This window comes from Bos taurus, chromosome 4, assembly GCF_002263795.3.
Source record: "Bos taurus isolate L1 Dominette 01449 registration number 42190680 breed Hereford chromosome 4, ARS-UCD2.0, whole genome shotgun sequence".
In the NCBI taxonomy this organism is placed as follows: domain Eukaryota; kingdom Metazoa; phylum Chordata; class Mammalia; order Artiodactyla; family Bovidae; genus Bos; species Bos taurus.
Window position 1 is genome coordinate 69,035,143 of NC_037331.1, and position 12,052 is coordinate 69,047,194.

A 12,052-nucleotide genomic window follows, 5' to 3' on the forward strand; every position below is an offset into this window, starting at 1 on the left:
ACCCCATAGACGGCAGCCCACCAGGCTCCCCCGTCCCTGGGATTCTCCAGGCAAGAACACTGGAGTGGGTTGCCATTTCCTTCTCCAATGCATCAAAGTGAAAAGTGAAAGTGAAGCTACTCAGTCGTGTCCGACCCTCAGCGACCCCATGGACTGCAGCCTTCCAGGCTCCTCCGTCCATGGGATTTTCCAGGCAAGAGTACTGGAATGGGGTGCCAATGCCTTCTCCTTTTAAACCATAGGCAAATACTTATAAGGAGGTACAAATTACCAGTGTGAAAATTTTTTAATTCTTAATTAATTCTTCAATTAATTTTTAAATTCTCTTCTCCCAGGCCACATAGTGAATATGTAACACAGAGAATAAAATGAGTAAAAGACACTAAAATAGTTTTACTAAATACTGTATATTGTTGTTAATTATCAGTAGGTGGGAAATGGACCAGCAGCCTTTCTTATTCATGACAGCTCTGAATGTTATAAAACAAGCAAACAAAAATTGCTTTTCTATTATTAAAAGGTGAAAAAATAATAATTTCAAAAGATGAATATGCATTTACAGTGAATCTCACATTATTCTAAGCCTGTTGGAAGTGAGCTTACAAGAATTATAGCTGTCACACTTTATCACTGGTATTAGACATAAAAGTATATGTCTAAATAGTATTCACTGGGTGCTTATTCTTGGGTGTACTTGGTGCTATGGAGGGTTTTTTGAAGTATACTCAAATGAAAAATTAATAGTGTGAGACATTGGAAAACAAATAACGAGATGATCCATGATTATGTGTCAAAGATGGCGACACACATAGGTATTGGGACCCACAGGAAGATTCCCAAAGATGAGTGTTAATCTTGTTTTACATAAATGATATATTTAACACAAATAATATCATAAGGTATATGTCATTCTCTAATTTGTTTTTTGACTCAGCAGTATGTCTTAGAGATCTTTCCATGTTAGAGCATAAAAAAAAAATCTATGTTGGAAATTCCCTAGCAGTCTAGTGGTTAGGACTCAATGCTTTCACTGTGGTGGCCTGTGTTCAATCTCTAGTCAGGGGTGAGGGGAACTAAGATCCCATAAGGCATGTGGTGAGGCGAAAATAAAACAAACAAAAAAAACTCCCCCCCAAACCCAATATCATTCTAAAGTTGCATAGTACAATACTTTCTGGTATGTATATACCATAATCTATTCAACCATCCTCCGATGTTGGAAACCTGGAGACCTCCTATGCGGGAGACCTGGGTTAGATCCCTGGGTTGGGGAGATACCCTGAAGAAGGTAAAGGCTACCCACTCCAGTTTTCTAGCCTGGAAAATTCCATGGACTGTATAGTCAATGGGATCGCAAAGAGTTGGACACAACTGAGCGACTTTCACTTCACTTTATCTTGGTTGATGCTTCAGTCACTTCTAATAAGTCTATGGACTTTTAAAAGGAGGAATCCAGAGGGTTGACTTAAGTTTTAGGTTTTTTTGTTATGTTTAATTTTTTAATAAGGAGGATGTATTAATGTACTATTTGTATAATGAATTGTTAAACATTTTTATAACCCTTATTTTGGAGCAACCACTTGGCATTTGTCCCCACTTTCGTTGTTGCGACGTTATGATGGTCTACCTGCCCTACCTCTGATATTTGTAGCCTGTGAGCCAGCTTAGACAGGTGTCTCAGCTTTCCACTGGGCACCGGTAGTCCCTGGGGTTGGAGCTGTCCCTAATTTCCAGTCCCTTTGGCCAAAGCTTTGTTGCCTTTGTCTCCTTGCTGTCAGCCTCTGTGGACTCCAGCAAAACAGAAAGTAATGTGTATTTTAATTCTCATTGTGGTTGGTTTTCTGAAAAGCACATCTTGATTTAATACTGTTGTGTAGTCATTTTAGGTTGAGCTTTCTATTTCATCACCTTTTTCCAAAAAATTAAAAGGTATTTCTTGTTTTATAAACTATCTTTGATGGTTTTCATTTAGAAAAATTTAATAGTGTACTAAGAAAAGAACACTACCAACACTAAAAAATCTGACTAACAGAGTTGCAGTTAAACCTTTGGGCCAGTTTCTTTTCATATTGTATTTTCAAAGTTATCTGCTTTTCTTTGAGGTAAAAACTTAAAGTAGTCGTTTCAAACAAATTAAGCACACATAAATGTTTCTGGGTTTGTCTGCTGCTTTTCAGGGGAAAAACAAAAAAAGCTGTAGGGCTATTGTAATCCGTGTTGAAAAGAAATCCTTTAATCTTGACTTCACTTTAATAAATTGAGATTAGCTGATAAAATTTGGAGTATTTTTTCCAAGTACTAGATAAAATGATTGGTCTCTATAAATGGGATTGAAAACAACACCATTTAAAAATTGCCTTCAGAATATTTCTAAAAATTCACTCATATTTACACAGTAAATATTTATATATTTGAAGCAGAAGTTTAGCAGAAAACATTTAAAATTAAGTACTTAGAAAATAATTGCATCTGCTCTTTGCTGTTTTAAGAGCTGTCTTAGAAATGCGCAAGTCCCCATGCAGTGATGGAATATGATACACATCGCTAAAGGTCAAGCCATAGTATTCCTGACAGTTTGCTCCAGAGCTGTGCTTCCCAATATGCTCTTTAAAAATTGTGTTTGGTGTCTTTTTTCCATAATAATAACAGACTGTAAAAGACTTTTGATATGTGAAAAATATCCCTTCCAGTTTATGGTTGTGAGAGATTTCAGGGAATGTGTGTATATTTCTTAGCAAGATGAATAAAAATCCTTTCCTTCTCATTGCATGTTTATAGATGAAATAAAGAAGCAGGTAGAAAGGTGGAAAGGAGGGTACATGCAATAACTAACCTAAATGAGAAATACATGGTCATTGAAATCTTAAAGGCAGGGAGGGTTCGATTTTTGGGCTCACCTATAATTTGTGCACCATAAATGTAGAAGGAAGTCAGCAGGGACTTTTTAATGACAGTGCTGTCTATAACAGTATCATCAAGCAAGACATTGGCATAAATCATTGGCACTTTGCGAAGTGTCACTTCTGTCAACCTTCTAGTGATGTGATCTTTAGTCTTTCAAATCCATAGACTGGCATTTGGATCAGCTAAGCATCTTACATCCTGTCTTGCATATTAAAGCTGTTTTAGCCAATACTGAAATGCTGAAGTAATGCTTGTTCTAAAATATCTGTAAGCAACTAACGTAATAACTAAGCTTTACTCTTGGCGAAGCTTGCAGTTTCCTCCTTGCCAATGCAGATGAGGCTGTTATTCGTTTTAGGAAGTTCCTCAGGAACAAAGATAATGAAGCAATGATTTTCATATCACTTCAAAAGATTTTTATTAATAAAGCTTTTATTATAAGTTCAAGGGCAACTTTACTTTTGGTTTAAGCTTAATTTACAAAATAAACTGCTTGTTAAAATGATTGATATTCTTTTGGATGAATTTCATAAAAACAGTAACATTGATAAATGTAATAAATTATCCTTGCCTAGATGAACTAAAATTAATCCACATCTTTCCATAATAGGATAGAAAGTCTGTATGCTTTACTCCAATTTAAGTTGAGTGAATGCTTGTACTCAGCATCTATGGAGCTCAAGTCTTATAGAAGTTGCACTGGTGTTTCATGATTCTGAAATTAAGCTGAAAACTATCTTGAGAGGTGTAAAAATTATTCATACCTCCTTATTTTAAGATTTTACCATAATTTTCTGCCTAAACTTTGTGTTCTGAGGACAGTGTTTTGAAAGGACTAAATTTGAGGTAGAAGAGCTCTAGTTATTCTGGATCAGCAGTATGGTTTGGGTTGTAATATTGCTATTGATTTCATTTTAAATTCTTTCTGACCTAGATATTTATCACCAAATGAAGAGACCTTTGGAAGTGTAAAACATGCTGTCTTCCCAGAGGTTGTGTTTCTACCACCACCACCACCTGTTACCCTCACCCCAGGAATCTAATAGCCTCTCAAATCTCCAGTGTGATTTGCAGTATCCCACTGTCCTTGGAACAGTCAAATTTCCCTTTGTCCCACTCCCCATGATCCCAGGGAGAGTAGAGAAGGCTCCCATGTGAAACCTTCAGGATGGCTGCAGACAAGGGCAGCTTCAACCTCAAATTAAGGAGCATCAAAACTTCTCCTGGATTCTCAGGGTATCACTGAGGCAGCCAGAACCCAGTTGATCCAGTGACACAGACACAGAATGAGAGGCTGTGGCCTTCCCTGGAGGCCAATGAACTCCTAGGGTACTGTTAATAATAGAAATACCTTTTGCATGCGTGCGTGCTAAGTTGCTTCAATCATGTCTGACTATTTGCGACCCTAATTGTAGTCCTCCAGGGTCCTCTGTCCACGGGATTCTTCAGGCAAGCATACTGGAGTGTTTTGCCATTTTGAGGCTACAAGACTCCTAGAAAGACAAGACATATTCTCCAAAGTTGCTAAATATTTCCGCCCCCCCCCCCCCCCGCACCTGCTTATATGAGGTGTCTTTTCATCTGAGTCTTGGATCCCTGCCTCCATAGTGACTGAACATTAGCAAATACTACAAAGTATTGGCTCCTCTGTTTGTATTTTCTTTTTTTTTTTTTAACAATGTGTGAACATTTCACTTCGTTTAGAGAAAATCCTAGCTTTAAAGGAAACAATCAAACCACTCTTTTCCAAAGCTGAGTTTGTCAGAAGAATGGTATTATTAGACGAGACACTAGGCTCCCAGTTTTATTTTCAACTCTGCCAGTGATCCTGTACATAATTAAAAGGGAGAAAAGGTGAAACAACAGAAAACGATGCTGCAAATAAAACAGATTCTGTCTTTCCCTTAGTCCAGTGACTGACCTTCTTTGAGGTCTCATAAAACAGCTCTATTTCAACCTTCCAGTTATGAAGTGGGAATCATTATCCATGTTTACTTTAGTAGGTGCTTATAAAAAAGGTTTTTAAATTTCCAAGTAAAAAAACCTGAACAATCTGCCGGTTTTGCCCAGATCTAATTATGCATCCAACTAGAAGTAATATAAATTATTTTAGAGCCTAGAAATAGCCTCTCTAAAAGGTAGCATATCGCGTAGAGCTGGTTGCCTCAGGTTGGCCTATGTTACAGGAGGGCACACTTGTGCAGACTGTTCCGCTGGCTTTGGAGCGGAAGCAGGAGACTGGAGGGCAAGCGGAAGCAGGAGACTGGAGGGCAAGCGGAAGAAGCCGTCCTATTTTCCTCTTCCCTTTGCCTGGGGCAACATCTCTTAGCAGCTGTGGTTCTTGCTTCTACGAGGTGACCCCACTCCCCAGCCTCCAGGAACTACCTCGTCTCTAGGTCTTCTTGAGCGGCGGAGTGTAGTGCAGGGCTTCCTGCTTTTGGTTATCTCAGGCTGCCTCACTGTCTCCAGCTCCATCTTAGCTCTCCTCTCTCTTGTGGTACCCATTTCCTCTGTTTCGAATACTCCTGGTGGCTTGTTTACCTGATTAAACTCTGACTGATTCATATATCTGCAAGTTTCAGAATGATAATTTATTCTTCCCCAAGAGAAGACAGGAAGGAGACAAGAGGAAGGAAAGAAGGAAAGAAGGAGGGAAGGAAGGACTCTGAGGATATTTCTGCTGCTTCTTAACACTTGAACTTGCCCCCTTGCTCTGTTTTTCCTTAAAACCACAGGGTGGCAGGTTTATGAGAAGCATCCTCACAGGAGAGAGACCAATACCAAGCAATTAGCAGGCTGCGAGTGGAATCGTGAGGGGTGCAAGAATCATGTAGAGAAGAATCCCGGTGAACCTAGGTTACTTTGCAAGTGGGATGCCTATGGTTTCCAACTAGATTCAGGCCCCATATTTCCATCCTCTTTTTGTTTTCCATCCCACTACCCACACACCTCTCCAGACTCCTCACTACTTCTGTGACTTTCTAAAATAAAGTTTTGAGAGTAATTTAGATTTATAGAGAAATTGCAGAGATAGGACAGAGTTGCCATATACCCTGCAGGTGGTGTCCCTGTTATTAGCATCTTATATTACTTTGGTACCTTTGTCACAACTAGTGAATGGATATTGATTAGTATTAACAAAGGTCCATACTTGATTCAGGTTTCCTCAGAATTTTCATAATATCCTTTTGCTGTGCCAGGATTCCATCTAGGATCGCATATTCCATTTAGTCATGTCTCCTCCTTAAGACTCTCTCGACTCTTGACAACTTCTCAGACTTTTTTCTTCTTTGTTTCTGATGATCTTGACAGTTTTGAGGAGTAATGGTGAGGTACTTTGTAGAAAGTACCTCAACTGGGATTAGTTCTTGATATTTTTCTCATGATTAGACTGGGGTTATGTGTGTGAGGGAAGAAGACCAGAGAGGTAAGATGCCACTTTCGTCACATCATATGAAGGGTATAAACAACTATCGTCATGACTTACCACTGTTGATTACAGTCCTCATCACCTGGCTGAGGCAGTGTTTGTCAGATTTCTGTACTATAAACTTTCTCTCTTTATCCCCCTTTCCATACTGTAGTCCCTGGAAGGAAGTCACTGTGGCAGCCCACACTTAAGGAGTAGGGAGCTATGCCTTTTTGAGGGTGGAGGATTTACATAAATTATTGGGAATTATTTTAATCATGAGATCTATTTTCATTTATTTAATCATTTCTTTATATTAACCTGGACTCATGAATATTTGGCTTCCCAGGTGGTGCTAGTGGTAAAGAACCCACCTGCCAATGCAGGAGACATAAGAGACTCAGATTCAATTCTTGGGCCAGGGAAGATCCCCTGGAGGAGGGCATGACAACACACTCCAGTATTCTTGCTTGGAGAATCTCATGGACAGAGGAGCCTGCCGGGCGACAGTCTATAGGGTTGCCAAGAGTTGGACATGACTGAAGCAACTTAGCACACACACAGACATTTATTTTATTTTAGGGATTAGAATCCAGTGCTGTTTTATCTATTTTGTTGCTCAGATTGTTCTATCTTTGGCTGTTGGTCCTGTGGCCCTTTGACATACCCAGTCATTATGGCTTTTTTTTTTTTTTTGTCACTTCCTTAATTTCTGGCACTGTCAGATGCTCTAGGCTCATCTTGTATATTTCCTGATCCAGTCTTAGAATTAGCCATTTCTCCAAAGAGCCCTGGTTCCTTTTATTGGAGAATAATACTAGAAATCAAGATCTGGGCTCTAGGTGTGCTCATCACAACATAGATGTCTCACATCCCTTATTCCGTCTATTAGCATAGTTAACCAGGAATTCTTCAACATAAGGCTCCAAGTTCCTTTTACTTTCTTTACTCCTAAAGATAATTTGAATGAAATAATGCTCAGGCTGATAAAGAAGAAAAAAATAGGTGTTCAGGTCTAGGTTGGCTCACTTTTGGGAATACACTGGGTTAGAAAATTAGCCCAAATGACCAAAAAATCACATCCAGTGCTAAGGTTTTATGATATCTAATTCTAATGGCTTGAAGGAGGAGGACATCCATTTATTTTCCAGATGTCCTTTGTGACTCAGCTGGTAAAGTATCCGCCTGCAATGCGGGAGACCTGGCTTTAATCCCTGGGTTGGGAAGGTCCCCTGAGAAGGGAAAGGCTACTCACTCCAGTATTCTAGCTTGGAGAATTCCATGAACTGTATAGTCCATGGGGTCGCAAAGAGGTTGGACATGACTGAGCGACTTCACTTCTCTTCACTACCTGAGACAAATGAGATGGGAACGTGCATGGGGACAGGGAGTATGCTAGTCTGGTTGGAGTAGAAAATTTTTATCAGCAAGTGCTGAGAGATATGGTTGGAAAAAATATTTGGGACTGTGTGTAGGGGTGCTTGACTTTGAATACAAGGCTACATTCATACAGCTGTGGCAGCCATTTTATTTAAGAAACCAGTCATTTAAGAAATTTAAATTTATATGTCCACTGTTTTATAATATACATAAAAGAAAATTTATTCAATGTGAGTTTGGCCATGCAGGGGTAGGGGAATATTAATGATTTGCCTTGCAATTTGTTGACTCTACTAGGGGCCATGACTGGCGGTGCCAGTTCCCTATCTGTTCCTTAGTCACTACATATTAATCATTCTCTTTATTACCTAGTGGATGTAGATATTCAAGTAAATTACAAGAGCATTTTAAATACACTGTATGAAATTAAGTCTGAAGTGGACTGTACAAACTCATTCCCCTTCATAACATTCTGCTCCTATTAGATTTAAAGCAGTGCTAGGAAGCCCTAGAGGAAGTAGGAAAATGTTCTGTGTAACCCAATTGTCTCACTGGATGGTTGTATATGTACATATAATCTTATTGTCTGAGGCCAGAAGATTATAGGAGAGTGAGAATAATTTTGAAGCCTTGGGCAGGAAATATTAATAGGTCTTTGTCTTTAAACTGACATAATAAATATTGTCCCCCTTACCTTATCCTTCTGTTTGCATTACTTATTAATTCTCCCACCCCTTGTACCTTGACATTTTCATATATATATATATATATATATATATATATATGTATATTTTCACACATATTTATTTTTCCCCTTTATGATTCATCCTCCTGTATCTGAGTTTGGATTAGGTGGTTAACCTGTTTAATAGAGTAATCACTCTCTGAAAGGAAAATAATTCTTACAGAGGCAGTATATCTTGTCCCAAACCTCCATTGAATTGATAACCTTGAAGAGGGAGTTCTAATCCTCACTTTTTAAATTCTTGACTATTTTGTGACCTGTTCTCTCTTTCCTTGTCTTCACTCTGTAGTTAACACTTTTCATCTAAACCTTAGTCTAAATATTTTTATTGACCTTCTGCAAGTGATAGTTGTTCAGATAACAGGGAGTTATTATTGTCAATAAGAAGACCAAACCTTAGTTTTTTCTGCCCTAACTCTATACTTCTTGCTTATTCAGATGTGGATATTTAGATACCACACCACTTAGAGGACAAAACATTTTAACAAGGCTAGTCTCATTTATAAAATATTTTAGGAGCATTTCACAATGGAGTTTAACAAACACCTCTTTATGCCTGAATTGTATCTCACATAAATACATGTCAGATTATAACTGACAGAGAGAGAAGCAGTGCCTGGAAGGCAAACCAGAGCACCAAATACTAGGCTGCCAGGATTCAAGGGAACCAGAGTCTTCTAAGAGAAGAAAAAGGGATTCTGGAAGAAGGAGAATGAGAGATGGTTGCTTCTTCCTGCCTTTGCTGAAAAGTGTCACAAGGTTTTAAAAAAATGAAAGTGGATAGTTAAGGTCAAAGACTTTTGGGGGTTCAAAATGGTGAGGGGAGAGAAAGTCAAGTCCATCAAGCCCAGTGATGCACTTAAACTGTGTCAGGTCAGGACAAACTAAGACTACCAAAGGGAAATCACCCTTTATTTACTGTTTGTTAATAAAGATGCATCTTTTATTCAGTTTTTATTTGATAATTATGACTACCCCCTTTTGACAGATGGGAAATACATACCAGTTAGCCTTTTACCAGTCAGTTAGTGAAAGAATAGGCAGCAGATAGATTAATTTGTAAATTTGGTTGCCAGATTCGACTTCCTTTCAGAGAGATGACGGTTTCCTTTTGTGATTTTCACTGCTGTTTCTACTAAGCTCAACAAACTATGGGGAAGATGGCCTTTTAAGTGGTTGTATGATATGATGTGCATAGAAAAAACTATGCATTTTCATCACTTTCCACCTTTCTAAGGATCACGATGTGAAGTCTTTGCCAAATTCGAGTGGAAAAGAAGGAGCCATGCTGACATTGTCTGGCTGACCTTGAACAACGCTGACAAAATGCAGCAGCCACTCAGCACTTTTCCAAGCAGCAGCTAATGCCCGGCTACTCAACTTTAACCCAGGAAAAGAGGTCAGTTTAGGAAAGAAAAGCATGTCAAAGCTTGTGCTGGTAGTCTACTGGGGATGGTTGTCTTCTGAGATTTCCTTCAGCTCACAGTCAGCACCCTCTTTGGGGGTAGTAATGCAAGTGTTTGTGTGACAAGGAAAGAATTCTATGTAGATTCATCATTGCAAATTCAGGGAAAGAAAATAGTCTTAATCTATTGGAAGTATTGGGAAAAAATATGATAATTTCTTAATAAGTCTTAATCTATGGGGTTAAAATAAGTCGTAATCTGTTGGAGTATTGGAAGAAATTATAATAACATTTTTGAGCATTTACTAAGTTAGACACTAAGCTTAGTGTGTTGTGTAAATTATCTCATTTAATTCCTAAAATAATCAGTGACATCTCATCTTTGTCCTAGGATTAGCTTCTTCCTTTAGTAGATGTTATGATTAAAACTCCACTTGTTTAAAATGACATTCTGTCTCTGGCCTATGCCTTACAATGTTTGTTTTATAGCATAAAATATTCTATCTGATGGAGTTTCATTTAAACTCAAATATGTTTTGCTGCACATCTCTTATCCCCTTGTTTGTTACCATGAATTATAAAGATAGAAAAGGCCTATTCCAGTGTCTGCCCCTTACGCACCCAGAAGCATGTAGGTGTGGTTGATAGGGCTTTAGAGCTACACACACGAGAGAATCCAGCTCACTTCCACAACCTCATCATCAGTTCAGATGTTGCTAGCCTAGTGTGGTAGACTGGTAGACCCCCAGATAAGTCCAGTGCCTTCAGCCTGGGAACCCGAGACTGTGTTTCCTTATATGACAAAAGGAACTTTGTAAATGTGATTACATTAAGGATTTGGAGATGGAGAGATTATCCTGTATTATCAGTGTGGGCCCATTGTGATCAAAAGGGTCTATAAAATGGATACAGGAGAGAAGCAGAAGTTGGAGTGATGTGCTTCAAAGATGAAGGGGCCACAAAGGAATATAGGTGGCCACTAAAAGCTGATAAATCAGGGAAATAGATTCGCTCTCAGAACCTACGGAAGGAACCAGTCCTGCTCATACCTTGACGTTAGCCCCGTGAAGCTGACTCACAGTTTATGACCTTAGAGCTATAAAAGAATAAATGTGTGTTGTTTTAAGCCACTAAATTTGTGGCAATTTGTTACAGCAGTGGTAGGAAATGAACATATTTAGCTTACAATTTAAGTCTTGTGAGATAACAATTATATGGAACAACTGGGCAAAGAACAGTACATCACAATTCTGTTCTCAAGACGGCATGCTGCTGAGTAGCACTCCTCCATGGAGCCTCTGGTCCCACTCTCCCTTACCATGGCTGGCCCTTTCAGATCTTTATAGATGCATGCACAGGAACAAGACTGCTTCTCTCTGGGTGATGGTCTTCATTCTCAGAACAAGAACTATTTTACATTTTTTTCCTCAAAAAAAGTTTACATTTTACATTTAAGACCTCTAGGGAAGTCTTAGGAAGAAAAAATATCTTTGATTTAATCTGAACAGCTCTTAGAGCCAATTTTGTCTTCATTTGTGGGTGTCCTGAGGAAGTCATTCAAAATAGAGAGCTTGGACACCAAGAGTGAGCATAATGGAGGATCTGACTGTTTTGTCTTTCTTATTTAGGATAGTAAAAATGATTAATTTGCTTCCCTTTTGGTGCATTTTTATCAGTGAAACTTCAGAGTGCTTGATGTTTAATACTATTTGAAATCTTAGCAATCAGGACTCTGGTAAATTTTATGATTCATCAGAGAAGAATCCTAAGCATTTGTGGTACAAGAAGAGTGATAATCTCAGAAGCAGCATCTCAAGAAATATACCAAAATGATAGAGAAAAAGGAATTCTTCTGGAGTATCAACTACCAAACTTTCAAGGAGTATTTAATTACTAATAGAAACTCTAGATTTCCCTGGAGAAGGAAATAACAACCCACTCCACTCTTACCTGAAAAATTCCATGGACATAGGCAGTTTAAAGGGCTTACCAGGTGGCCAGTGCAGGAGATCTAAGAGACGTGGATTCAGTCCCTAGGTCAGGAAGATCCCCTGGAGGAGGGCATGGCAACCCACTCCAGTATTCTCTCCTGGAGAGTGTCATGGAGAGAGGAGCCTGGGGACTATAGTCCATAGTGTCTCAAAGGGTTGGAATGACTGAAGTGACTTAGCACATACACAGGCAGTTAAGAAATAGAATGTTCTGTTAT